Here is a 14,997-nt window from a genome sequence, read left to right on the forward strand (position 1 = left end):
ACGGATTCAGAATCATATTTCAGGGATTGACTATTTGAAAGACATATTTTCTACACATATTTTGAAACCTTGAAGAAAGCTGCATCCTTGTTTGTCACAAGGTTTCGAATCATCCAACAGTTCATTTGCAACTGATCTCCTCCATATCATTCCTGCATTCAAGCAGGGTAAGAAATATATACTAAACAAGCTTTGACAGAGACTTTGTCTCCTTGAATTGACCAGGTAAACTATCAGTTGATTCAAAATACTGATTCATTGTTGAAGCATCTTGAGAGTTGCAATAGGACCATTCAGGATTCCAAAAAAAAAGAGGTTGACTTCGCATATGAGAGGTGCTTAATGATTATTTGAAAATTTTGTTTTATAGAAAAATAATCGATTCCAACAGGCTGGAAATACTGTAGGTAGTTACATAGAACAAGTGACCATTACCAACCATCACCAAACATACCTTATCTACAGACACCACCATTATTAATTTGGGAGTAGAAGTTGGCGGCAATATGATTGTTTCAATTGAAAAAGACCCCCTTGACACCAAAATCAATGTAATTGTTTTGGGGGGGGGGGTGTGGGAATTTGTTTTCTTCTGTAAAACCCTTAATTCGTCTGTCTAGAGTCTCTAGACCAACAATAAGACAAAGTAGATTCAATCAGAGAAAAGAAAGTAATCAATCTCTATTCATAAAGAAAAGAAAAGTGCTAGTTTCTGCAATGATGTTCACAATAATGGCTGTAAGTCATTGAGAATACACTGGACCAGCCTCTAACCAATTCAAATAAAAATTACTAATAAAAATTTTCAGTTGAAATAACTATATCGCCAATTTACAGCTTCTAACACAGCTAAAATCTCTTGTTAAACAAAAAAAAAAAAAAAAAAAAAAAAAAAGACTAATAAATTTAATGTTTCTTTCATGGCTCCAAATGAACTGGTAGAACTGCACTTTGGATCCCCTGCCAGACCAAAGGTAAAGAAAGATCTTCTAACTCTGTTACTGCAACCTTCAATGGGGCTGACTTCGCTGCTTGCCTGTTTTGTTGAAAAGCTGCTGAATTGCTGAATAGAACTTGGGATCAGCTGATGAGTCCATGAAAATGATCTTCTAATGGGTCTATTGCAAATGCTCATCTTTGTCTCTAATATCAATACATTCATCTCCCATACTCGTCACCTTATGAAACTTCCTCGCCCTTTTATGAACGAGTTCTGTTCTAACTTTCGCGGTGGCAAAGGAGGACTAATTGAACGCCTGATAATTCTCCGAATTCAATCTTTCTTGTGTTGCAAGCAACGTTGATCCACAGAGTGTGAGTACCGAGTTCAATCACACATAATCCTCATCGCTGCTTACGACATTTTCAGGGTATGGATTTGGATCTTGTGGAGTGGAACTGGGTGCGATAATTCGCTCAATGGGGAATCTTGTTGTGGGTGAAATACTTGTTTCTGCAAAGTGGGCAATTTGCATTGCTTTGAAGCCAAACGTCGATGCAATCAATGTGGAAAACATGGCTACAATTTGGTATTATCCTTAGCTTCTCATCTTCTGAAACTCACTCAAACAGACTGCACATTCGCAAAAGTTTCTTTTCCAGTTCTTTGTGTTGACGCCTTTACTGTATGTGAATATGGGCAATGACCTTATCACAGACTCATCTAGCCCTCGAGCTTCCATGGCTGGAGAGTACGCCATTAAAGGGTCTTCAGGTCCTCCCCCTCGGATAAGAGAATCGCCTTAAGAGATCAATACGGTGCCAATTGAGGCAGCATTTGATGACAAAGATAGTAACTCACTAGCAGAAAGCCGTGGCTAAGATTCCTATAATGGCAATGGCTATAATGGGAAAACTGGTACCTGAGGAATGTAAATGTGAGCCAAAGATCGAGCTACTTGGGTTGTAATCGGAGAAAGAGTTTCTGCGCCATGGATCATGTAGTGTTTATACAAGATCCATGAGAATGAATGGAATGTTTGATTTGAACACCAAAGATAAACAGAGCTAATCACACAACAAAGAGAAACATAAATGAAGATTACAAATAGTGACCATTAACAAGAAAATGCTTAGCAACAAAGAAGGAAAGAAAACAACAAATGGGAGAAGAGAAGGAAATGAACAGAGAGAAAAACCCAGAAGACTTAAATGGGGAGGTGGTAGAGAGAGACAAGAAGGGAGCTTAAAAGAGAAGAAAAGTGGTTGAAGGAATTTTTAAAGGTGTGAAGTCTGAGCAAAGTTATGTACGAGTTGGTGGAAATTTCTCTCAGGTTCCCACTGAATTTGTTGACATTGAAGTGTCTCGATATTGTAAGCTTTTATTTTTATTTTTTATGTATGGGTTAGTAGTAGTGGCTAGTGGTATTAAACAGGGGGGATGTATAGAATGGACGGCTATCTACCATGAATGATAGGAGCTTACAGATTTAGGAATCAAGCTGGTAGGGGACCAAAACTAAATCATAATCACCATTTAATTTTAATGATGCAAATTTATCATCTAATTGATTTGAGTTTAACTAATTTCTCTACTCAATTAATAACACGTGTTTCTTATTAACATAATTGTACTAAGAAGAAAACTAGCATACACATTTTACAATCTTAAAATATATCAGTATGCTACTTATTGAAAATACATAAAATGCGGGGACCTTTTTTTTTTTTTTTTTTTTTTGGTGATTGGAGGTGTTCCAGACTAGCTTATACACACTTAAATAATCTTTTGATAACCTAAAGTTGAAGACCAGGTAAGCTCTCAATGGTCACCCTATTAGGGCTTATGGAGACCGAACTAGAAACTCATGAAACATCTTTTTGTTTTTATCATCAGGCTATCCAGTGGTGGTTATAAAGACCCTTTTAAGTTCAAAATATTAATTTTTAGCCAAAGTTTTTAAATGTTATTAATTAAAAAAAACGATAGGGAAGGTCAGTGAAGATTTAGCTTTTAAAATACTGCGTATAAAATAATAATGTACATAAGCAACATTATGATTTAGGTTTGTATATATTCCCATCATGTCATTTCATTGCTATATATTAATGTATTAACCAATGAGTAGAGAGGTTGCAGGACGAGTATAGTTGTATCAGTATTATTGTAAATTAAATTAAGGAAAAAAAAAAAAAAAAAAGCTTAGAATTTCTATGCACTCATTCGTTCTCAATCATATCAATATAAAGCAAAGGTCTCTATTGCACATGCATCCCACCATTAATATTTGATTACTTATCACTTTCCTTTTAATCAAAACTCTAATTCACATTGTATGATTAATAATTATTATTATTATACATCTATTTCAGTTTGCATTCACATAATATTTTGATCAGTCACCCCCTGCGTCAATTCCAATTCTATACTTCTAAATTTTACCTTGAAAAGATTGGAATCAGTGGCCTTAAGAATATTATGAGAAAATGATACTAAGGTGATCTTCAAATTCAAGTTCTTCATAGTAAAAGAGTAAAAGTGGATCTAACATGATCTTCTAAATTTAAATCCTATGTCACTAACAGGAATAGTTATTAGAACTTTTATAATTATAGAATTCAAAGGATTAACTAAAATACATGAAAACTGACTCAGACACTGATTATGAAAATTTAAAAAATAAAAAAATGAGAAAAATGTTAAAGAGCATAGGTTGTTAAGCTATATAGGGCACAGGCAGAAAAATAGTCAAAGCGAGGGTCCCTATCTGAGTACAAAGGAAGTCAAATCCAATCCAATCGAATCCTTAAAACAGAAGACATTAAATTTAATTAATCAGAACCGACACTATATCCATTCTTTGCGTGTGACAGTTTACATACAACACAAACCCCATGGCCATTCTTATTTTGGTAAGAAAAAAAAACAGAATACATAAATACACACAGTACAGTCCTTATTTTTCAAAAAGTGTGGATTTCCCTGTTCCCCGGTCAAAGGTTGAGCCCTTTCCTCAACTTTTCTGCCATTTTTTTCAACTTCTTTCGTTCACACACCATCACACCCTTCACCTTTTTTGATCAAAAGATTTTTTTGTTTTTCTTTTACAATTTAAATAAACGTTGGCTTGCCTTACGTACACGAATAATTTTGAGTGTGTTTGATGATTGATCAATGTGTACCTTGGGATTGGATACACTTTTTTGAAAATAATACAAACAAAAATATTAATTTTTTTTCCCAAAAGTTTGAGAAATAGGGTTTGCCCTCATAAATGTATACACCCCAACATTCGGATGGCTTTTTTCTGCATATTTTTCAAAACTAATTCAAACAACCATGTGTAATTGGTCACCAAGATTATTGACTGTATTACAGCAATCTGATGGTTGAAATGGAGGTGATATTAGCTGCACTAGTTACAAAACTTTGGAAATGAAAAATGAAAGAGAGAGGTGCACATGGGGTTGATAGGATTAATTAAGCTTTGGCAGAGGAGTTGGAATATTAACAAAACAAATTGAATGAGGTTGTACCTGTTTGTCTGTCAAAAAATTTCAATAGTAATAGTCTGGCTGTTTTTTAATTAGTATAATTGGTATGGTCAGTTGACTCTGTTTATTGTATTAAAATTTACCAATTTTTTAGTAGAAAATGTATTGGTAGGTTTTAATTTTTATATGTAGTCTGTACATGCAATTAAATAAAATATTAAGGATCTGTATATATTATAGAAACTTTAATGCTCAGTTTTTTAGTTTTATAATAATTTATAATAATAATTTGAATTTTAATCCAAGTAAAACTAATTTCATTAATAATAACTTAAGATAAAGAAGAAACAAAATGTGGTTGATGGAAAATGTATGCATACGGTTATCATCAGTTTTTACATCGTACACGTGCGGTACTTACGTCGCAAAAGTATGGTCACGTGAGTTCACGATTTATCAGAGCGTTTTGATTTAGATTTTACATTGACAAAATGAAAGAAAGAGAGAAAAATTGGCAAACGTGGGGCAGAGTTGCACGTGTTTCACGTGCTTTGTTAACCGTCCATGCAAAGTTTCCTTTTAGTCAATTACCACGTACAGTCAAACCAGTCAGTTATGTTGACAAAGTCAAAACATAAGAATTCACTGGAAATTTCATTCTCATCTGTTAGTACATTAACAGCTAATATTATATCATAAACTTGATATTTCATAATTTATCAATTATAATTATTAAAGTAGAATCAAGTAAAACCTATTAGAATTGATACAATTACATTTCACATCAGGTTTGTAAGAAAAATTCACAAAAGAGGTTGTAAGTTAAACAGTTTCTGTACATTAAAATGTTGATTACACTAAGTAAATTAAACTTACTTATAGAGATAATAAAATTGAGGGGAAATTTGGTTTAGGGTTATATAGGATTACTGAGGTTATGTCATCTTATATTACTTGATTACCACATTTGTTTTCAAGTAATTAAAAAGATTCCGGTAATCTTCTAATACCAATAGTGGTTACTGTTGGTAATATTGAAGTTAACTGATAACCTTATCTCTTAGGTATTGTAAGATTACTTGTTATCTTATTTTTGTTACAATTTTATCTCTATTAATAAAATTTTAAACAATAATACCCTTGTTTTAAATAAATTATAGTAATCTGGCTTTTACAATTTTACTATTGTTTAATTAAGTTTTTTGACAAAAGTATCCTTGAATTCAAAACAAATTGTATACCACCACCGCACCCAACCACCTATCAACAGCTAGCAACCATCGTCGGCCGCCGCTAGAAGTCGCCAGGGGATTAATATAGCCGTTTCTGGCCATATGATGGTAGAAAACTGTCATATCGAAGTAGATCTAGCCGGGAAATGGCCAAATCTATTTTGGCTTATAATAGATCTGGCCATTTTCGAACAGATCTACTTTGATATGACATTCGACCATCATATGGCTGAGCTAGAAAATGCCATATCAGAGCCTCCTGGCAACTCTCGGTGATTTTCAACTACTTTCGGCAACTTTCGATGGACAAAAGGCGGTGAGAGGCAGTGGCTTGGGGTGCGGGGGGTGATTTTGTTATAAATCAAAGTTTGATAAGTTGGGATATTTTAGCTAAATCTGAAATGTTGGGGGTTAAAAGAATTATTCAAAAGTTAATAATAAAAATAATTTAATAATTTTAAAAAGGGGAAATTTAGTATTTAAATAATATATCCACCAATTTATTCCCCAACCAAACATATTAATATAACATACTCACTAATTTATTCCAACAAATTAAACATTTTTCTAAAGATTTCCAATAATCTTCAAGGTAATCTAACTCAATTAATATAAGATTTCTTAATACCAAAATTCTTGAACCACAAGCACCTCAGCGTTTAAATTAATCCAATCAAATTAATTGAATAGAATCTACATCATTAATGTTAATCATAATTTTACTTTCATGATGCAACAAAATTTCAATGGTTTCTCTTTTGCTTTAAAAATTATATATATATAAAACAACAATTATGAAGGAATCAATTAACTTTGATATTAATTATGATAAATGAATTATATCAATTTGTTATAATCCCAAAAATAATTAATTTGTTGGTTTGAGCTACCTTGTGGGCCGTGGGCTGATGTACTGGAAGAGAACAAACAAAGGACATGGGACTATTCTGAAAAAGCCTGCTGAAACCCACCCACCCTAACGCAATTCTAAGTTGAAGATGAAGAAGAGTGTCTTTTATATTTCAATCACAGTCCAACCTTGATGTTTGCCTCCACCCCCCTACAACTTGCAATAATGTATAGTGGGATTGAAATTGAAAGGCGAAGTAAAGGAATTCATCCTAATCCACAATTTGGGAATCATCCCTTTCTTATTCACAACTCTACCCTCAATTTCTAAGTAGACAGAACAAGAAGATATGGTATCCGATTCATTGATGAGTTGGATTCTTCTTTTGAGGACGAGTTTCATAGAAAATCATATGGTAAACAGAACAATTTCTATTTATGTGTGGTGTGCTTTTGCATTACATTCTGGGCCTCAGGGTTGCTCGTAAATATCATTAATTGGGTCTTCCTAATTACTTACAACCCTACTAAGCAGGGGCGGACCAGGAATGAAACTTAGGGGGGTCAAAGGTTAAAGAACAATTAACATAAATAAAATAAAAATGAACACAATATTTGTATTAATAAATTGTCATTAACTAATGCATTATAATTGTCCTTGACGAGATTTCATCTTTTGAAAATATTGTATAATGACTTCATTATCAAAACTATCAAATACATATTTCTCTATATACATAACTAAACTACCATTCAACCATTGATCACTCATTATATTTCGCAAACCTCTACAACATTCATTGCGAAAATGCTCTCTCTACACTAGCGTGGCAACGGTAAAATCAATGCTAATGTTATCAACGATGAACTAATGGAAATACTTTATCTTCTTAGTTTCAACCATCATCTTGCAAGATCTCAATCTCATTCAATTCCATAATTGACATTAGAACGTATATCCAAGTAAATATCAAATTGAGAATCAAGTGCCATGAGTTCAAGTAAAAAAATCTTCTAGATAAAGTTCAGCAAGGTGCATCAATTTTTGCTTATCAAAAGAAACAAATCTCATTTGGACATAAGCTGCCAAACTAATAAGTAATTCAGTGTTACTCATTAAAACGATTATTCAACTCTTGAAGCTGCATATCTAGGACACTATAAAATACTTCAATGCGGTAATAATGCATTGTAATCTTTAGTCTTCCGTTGTGATTGCCCTGAATAAAATTTTATCATCCATATTGGAATTTCAATATCGTTTGGCCAAAAGAACAAACTTTGCTAAGTAAATTCTCCCATCCACTATCCTCATCAATTGTAAGGCTTGCTTACACACTTCAACAAATTCATAGCATTTAGAATATGATATTTTCTTTGTAGTGTTGAGAAAGTTCATTTGTAAAGCATGTAAATCTTTCATCTAAATAGACAAACACAAAATCAAATAATTGCTACAATTTAAATATTTCTTGCTCGAATCTTTGCTCGGGTTTGTTCCATCTTTTGCCACAATTTCAAGAACATCGATAATGGATGAGAACAGCAAGATTATGCTCATTAAGTACCCTAAGCGCACTTCAACATGTATCAACGCCAAGTTTCAGAGTTATCTCTTGATTGGGCCCTTTCCACTTGAATTCACTATTAGAAAGAGCTTCAATAACTTTACTAGCTTGCTTATTCTAAGAATATTGCAACGTTGTGTGAAGCAGCAACAATATTAACTATAATCGCCACAATATTAAAGAGATCATTAACATCATCTTGTTCTTTGCTAAAGCCACAAGAGCCAACTAGAGTTGATGGGCAAAACAATAAAATAATAAGCACATATACTCTTTCAAATCAGTGTCTTCAAACCATTAAATTCTCCTGCATATTACTAGCTCCATCAGAAACTTGTCCTCGCAGTCAGAAAAAATCAACCCATGCCTACAAAAAAATTTGTCAAGTGTCATCTTGAGTGAGAGAGCTGTAGTACTGGTAACGTGTTCAACACCTACAAAACACGCCACAACATGTTATTAACATAATGCAAGCAATAGCCATTTTGTTTCTGTAGAGATATCAGATTATCAATCAATATAGAGAATAATGAATCTCCTAATCTCTAATGAAACATTTACAGTTTCACTTGCAGTCGCACTTACAATGTCTTTCTAAATCTAGGTGAGTTAATTTGAGATTGTCAGAGCATTCTTGAAAGCAACAACATAGACATCCTCATTATGATAGCAAGAAAGTCGTAAAAGCTCGAGAAAATGCCCTTGGTTGTTGAATGAGGACATCATGACCACGAAATGGGAGTTCTGCCTTAGAAGATAACAAACACAGTCAACTGTAGCATTTAAACAAGTTCGGTACTCAATTCGTGCTTTAGAAGGGTCTATCAAAAAATGTCTGAATGTGTGGTCTTGATTCAATAATGATTCACACATCTTCGAGCTTGTTTATGAGCAGCACTTCTAGCATAAACATTCAATCTTTCTTTCTTTCTAATTTGAAAACCCTTGACCATTGTTTTAAAACCCGGACGGAGGGCAAACCGTTTTGCTGTCGGGTCACGGTTCAATTGTCCAACCGGTTGGACCGGCTGGTTGGACCGATGACGTCAGCAATATTTTTTTTAAAAAATACATATTAAACCCTTAATTTCAATATATTACAAAAATTTCCTAAAAAAGTTTAAATTGGTCCCTAAAATTTTTATTTATTCCAAAATGCCCCAATAAATTACAATTAACCCTAAATTTTTGATATATCTCAAAATACCCATTAAAATACAAGTAACCCTCAATTTAAAATTCAAAAAACCCCTGAGACCTAAACGGACCGGAGAAGCTAACAGTCCGGTCGACGGCCGGTCCGGTCCGGTTTTTAAAACAGAGCCTGACCACAAAGTGGCAACCACCCCTTATCACCAACATTAACCTAAAAAGATAACAACAAAGACAAAATCCTGCGTCTTTCGCTATACTATTCAACATTGATCAAATCATCAAACTAAGAAACAACAAATCTTCTTGAAAATCACCAAAATCTCTAAAAAGAAACTCATGGCTTTAGGTTGACAAGGCACCTTTTCAAATACTCTTCGGATTTGATCTTGAATATTAGGATCTAATCAAATCTGGGGACGTAAACCTAGATCCATAGGAAGATCTCGCAAATCAACATCCATATTTTTTCTTGAATCATCAATATTTCTCTTGTTGAGATGACAAGATCATTGTGATTCCTTTGAAATATCTCTCCATACTATTCAAAACAACAATATATTATTACTGATAAAAAAAATGAATAAATAAATTATATATAGGCTCAATATAAACTAAACTAGCATTTATAATAATTTTAAACATGAAAGTAAATAAATGAACTTAAATTGCCGTAAAGAAATCAAACAAGAGCTCAAAAATAAATAGTATTTCAAAAAATGCTTGATCTACAAGCAGTGGGGACCCAGGATTTTTCCCAGGGGGGCCTCGTGGCTCCGCCATTGTTTATCAAACAACTAGTGAAAAATTAAAAAAAAATCACCAAACCTAAGCAAATGAAATAATATAATATCAATAATCAGAAAGAAAAAAAAATGACAACACAATACTTTACCACTTGAATAAATTATGAGAAGCAAACCTTGAACAAATTATGTTGAAAATAACATTCAATTCACGAGGAAAACACAAGAAAAATTTTACGTGGAAAAACCTCTTCAATTAAAGAGAGCAAAGACCACAAAAATTGACGATCCACTTAAATCCAATATAATTAAAGAGTTTACAACAATCACAATCCACCAAAAATGTTCTACACAAATTTCTTATTACTCCAATTTTTTATTTTTTATTTTTTGCTTTAAAGATATTAATATAAATTTTCAGACTTTGATCAGGCTAGCTAAGAAAAGTCAACCAAAACTTAAATTAAGTTAACATTGCCTTGACTTTTAATATGAATTTAATAAAAAAGGGGAAATTTTCTTAGTATAAACATAGATAATAACTTAAACTTCTTTAATAATTTTGAGCAGCTAAACAGTGATGTTTGAAATGTAGGAAAGTGGGGGTGAAGGGTGAAGAATAATGTTTAGTAAAATATAGTTAAGGTTTAATTTGGGAAAGCATGAACATTTTTAAACACAAAACAATCTCACAAGATCCATGTCTTTTCCATCAAAGTAGAATAAAAACCTCCAAAAAATAAGCATGATTCAACCTTAAAATAAACTAAAATGAAATGAGCAATACACATACCTAAAATTGAGAAAACAGAAAACGAAGCTAATTGTGGCATCTAGATAAGTGAAAGCTCAACAATTTCAGTTTCAAAAGTTTTAAGAAGAATAATATAGAGAAAGTGAAAGAGAGAATGAGAGAATAAAGAATTTAGGGATAAAATCATAAAAAACATTAGGATGTAGAAAAAGTGGAGAGAGTTTTAAACTTTTAATATGATGTAGGCGTAAAATATATATATTAATGCAAGTTTTTTATGAGTCTTGATATATGTATAATATTTCTCATTTTTTTTTTAAATTTGAAGATGGTATATATATATATATATATATATATAATATATATATAATATATATATATATATATTATATATATATATATATATATAATATATATATATTAATAGAATTTTTTTATGGGGCTATACAAACAATTTTTTTTTTTTTTTTTTAATGTGAGGGTAGAACTGGCCGAACTCCAAGGGCGGGTCCGCCCTATCTACAAGCCATTAAACCTTAGGTAAACACATGTAAATTCAGCTAATAGCACCTTAATTTCAATTGATATTATTGTTAATCTCATATTCATGATCTGAAGTTACATATAGTTTGAATGACATAAATTCATTCTAATGTATAAATCAAAACAACAAAAGAAATTTAATTCTAAAAGCTTTAATCTTTTTTTTTTTTTTTTTTTTTTTGGTTCATCATTTTTTTCCAATAAGATTAATTTTCTTTATTAGGGTTTTGTTCTTGATACAAGAACAATAAGTCAACAATTCATTTCTGCTCTTACTTGGCAGCTAATAAATTAAAATAACCTTAGAAGATAAAAAGTAGCAGCCAACCAAGCACAAAACTACAACAACATGCCAACAGTCTCACCATTTATGAAGAAAAAAAATTCTATAGGTGCTTAAGAAAACATAGTGAAAGTGAATCAAAATTACCCATGAGCACAACACTATAAAGGACATTCTAGAGAACTTAAATGAAAATAATTAACAAAACTCAATAATTGAATCAAGTAAAAAAAAAGAAATCAACAAATATTCTTACTGTTAAATATATTCTGAAAACAGTGGAGATTCTTCAATTGAGTGGTAGGCACGCTGGGATGGGCGTTGGTGAAGAGAAAAATAGGATTGGAGAGATGGAGTGTGGCACGCTGGGCTGGGTAAGGAAAAATAGGATTGGAGTTTGGAGAGATGGAGTGGGGCACGATGAGCAAAAGAAAAAGTTAGGGATTGGGGCAAGAGAAAAAGTTGGATTGGGGAAAAAAAGGGAAAGATATTATTATAAAAAGTCAAAATTTTTAATTAATTTAGTTTATGTAATTTTGTTATGGGGCAAAATTGAAAAATTTTAAAAATAAAAAAAATAAAACCCAATTAGGGGGTCCGCCCCTGCTACTAAGACATTCAGTAATGCTTGCTTATATCATATCATGTCATGTCATGTCACGTTACTTCAAATATTAAATTTATAAGCTTCTCTAACAGTTTAATAGCGAAGAAGAAAAAGAAGAAGAAGAGGACAAAGAGAATGAACTCCCCCATTATAATGAGAATTAAGTAAAGACTAAAGTTTTAATTTACAATACTTTTGTTATAATTATATCCTTCACTCCTTTGGGTGGAGGTTAAAGAAGATAACTGAAGGTAGCTAGAAACCCTTATGATAATCAAATTAATCGATGGAACGAATAGGTTGCTGGACATCAAAATCGATTAATGCAAGAGAAACTTTTAAGTAAGTTTATTGATAAGTGATTTTTTACAAAATAATTTTAAATAATTTAAATTTTATTTATAGGGTATGTAGAATTGAATCTTTTTGCTTTATAATCTAAAAGAACAATGTTTTTACCAATTTCGAAAAATACTATATATGAAAATAGACACATAGTTTTAGTTATTGAAAGGACGTTTAATGGTTGTGAGTAGTGTTCAGATACCCAACCCAAGGTGTCACTCAGTCAAGGGGTTGGGTCCCGGGTTGACCACTCTGACCGACAATTTGATTGGTGATGCAACAAGTTTGAAGTCTAGCAAACACAACCCTGATAAATTCGCATAAGTCCTTATAAGTTTGAAATCTAGCAAACACGCCCTTGCTATTTGACCATGCATTTAGGGTTTTGTTTTCCTAGGCCAATTTCTAGCTGATTCCAGCAGCCAAAAATCAATCCAACATTGCCACCTGAACCATCGGCCTCCACTTTACAAAACCCCTTCTAACCTCGCCACTTAGTAGCCCCCCGTTCACCTATTGTGATTCGCATATACTACCACGATTAGGTTGATTTTTTTTACCCAGATTCCAATCGTTATTGACACTAGGGGATTGGCGATGGTCAGGTAAGGGTGGGGGGTGAGTGGGAGGGGATAAAAGGCGCTGAAAAATGGCCAGAAGTGGTCGGCGATGATTTTGAAACATTGGACAGGGATAACCCAGCTTGGAGAAGGCCCTGGTCCCCAATTTGACCAGTTAAACCAGTTGGACCAGGCCAGGTTTCAGAACATTGGTTGTGAATACTCTTAAATTCAAGTGTCTTATAAAGTATAGTGTTTTTGTGAAGCATCCCAAGTGATTATGTATAGATAAATATATAAATACCTAATGTATTTACTTTTGTAAGAAGTTAGAATTGGAGTGGCAATAGAAGCAGTTGAACTGCTGAAGAATGCCTAGAAGAATTCTGGAGGGGCAAGAGAAGCAACACTCGGTTGCAGAGTATGCTCGAAAAGAAAAGAAGAGACGAATACTTTTTTGTATTTTATATCTTTTATGTAAAAGTTTGTACAATTTATACAATTGTAACAGTGATATGCAAGGAAGTCAAATATACAAAAATAAATACAAATCAACATATGAACCGAATGAAATAAATCCAGCAACACTATATATACTTAGGCCGTATCAAATATTTCCAATCTTCTAAATATGGCGCGTATCATTATTCACATGTCAACACTCCCCCTCAAGCTCGTGGTTTATAAATGTCATAAACTCCAAGCTTGCCTAGTAAATGTGAATGTTGTCTTTGACATAACAGTTTTGTGAATATGTCTACTGGTTGCTCTGTAGTCTAGATGTGTTCCGTTTGAATCATTCCTTCCTGTATTTTATCTCTGACAAAATGGCAGTCAATCTCTATATGTTTTGTTCTTTCATGGAAGACTAGGTTTGCTACTTTGTTGTCACAATATCGTTTGACTGGTGTTTCCACTTGTAGATTTAAATCTTTTAGTAAACCAAGGATCCATGTGATCTCAAATGTAGTTTTGGCTATGGCTCTGTACTCGGCCTCTACTGATGAGAGTGAAACAATGGTTTGCTACTTTGTTTTCCACGAGATGAGTGACTCTCCAAGTTTGATACATAAACCAGTGAGAGATCTTCTTGTCATTGGGCATGAACCCCAATCTGAGTCACAGTATGCTGTGATATTCATATCTCCATTTCTAGGTAAGAGAAGTCCTAGCCATGGACAACCTTTTAGATACTTAAGTACCTTAATTGCTACATTCACGTGGGATTGTTTTGGAGCATGCATAAACTGGCTGAGAATTTGAACTGTGTAGCTAATGTCTGGCCGCGTCATTGTGAGACATATGAGCCTTCTGACGAGTCGCTGATAACTGGAACTATTTTATAATAAGGGATCTAACTCAGAATTCTGATTTTTCTCATCATGTTCTTTTGTGGTGAGTTTAGCATTCTGTTCCATAAGAACGATGCTTGGTTTGCATGTTGCTAGGCCTGAATCTGAAATGAGTTCCAGCACATACTTCCGTTGCCTGAGTGATATTCCTTTTGAGGAGCGAGCAATCTCAATACCCATGAAAAACATTGGTGCTCCTAGATCTTAAATGTGGAATGTTTTGTGCAAGGGTGAACCCAACACATTTAAAAAAAAAAAAAAAATGTTTATATAGGCCCCATAAAAAAATTCTATTAATATATATATCTCTAGGCCTATCTTCAGATTTAAAAAAAAAAATGAGAAATCTTATACATATATCCAGACTCATAAAAAACTTGCTATCAATATATATATTTCACGCCTACATCATAGTAAAAGTTTAAAACTCTCTCCATTCTTTTCTACGTCCATCTGTTTTTTATGATTTTATCCCTGAAATTCTTTATTCTCTCATTCTCTCTTTCACTTTCTCTATGTTATTTGTTCTTAAAACTTTTGAAGACTGAAATTGTTGAAACTTTCACTCATCA

At 32.9% G+C, this 14,997-nt stretch overlaps 1 pseudogene; it reads right to left on the reverse strand.

Annotated features, from left to right (window-relative positions):
- Window positions 1–873: 873 nt before the first annotated feature.
- On the reverse strand, window positions 874–14,614 carry LOC116137638 (annotated as a pseudogene).
- Window positions 14,615–14,997: the final 383 nt, after the last annotated feature.

Source organism: Pistacia vera, unplaced genomic scaffold (assembly GCF_008641045.1).
Source record: "Pistacia vera cultivar Batoury unplaced genomic scaffold, PisVer_v2 Contig331, whole genome shotgun sequence".
NCBI lineage: Eukaryota > Viridiplantae > Streptophyta > Magnoliopsida > Sapindales > Anacardiaceae > Pistacia > Pistacia vera.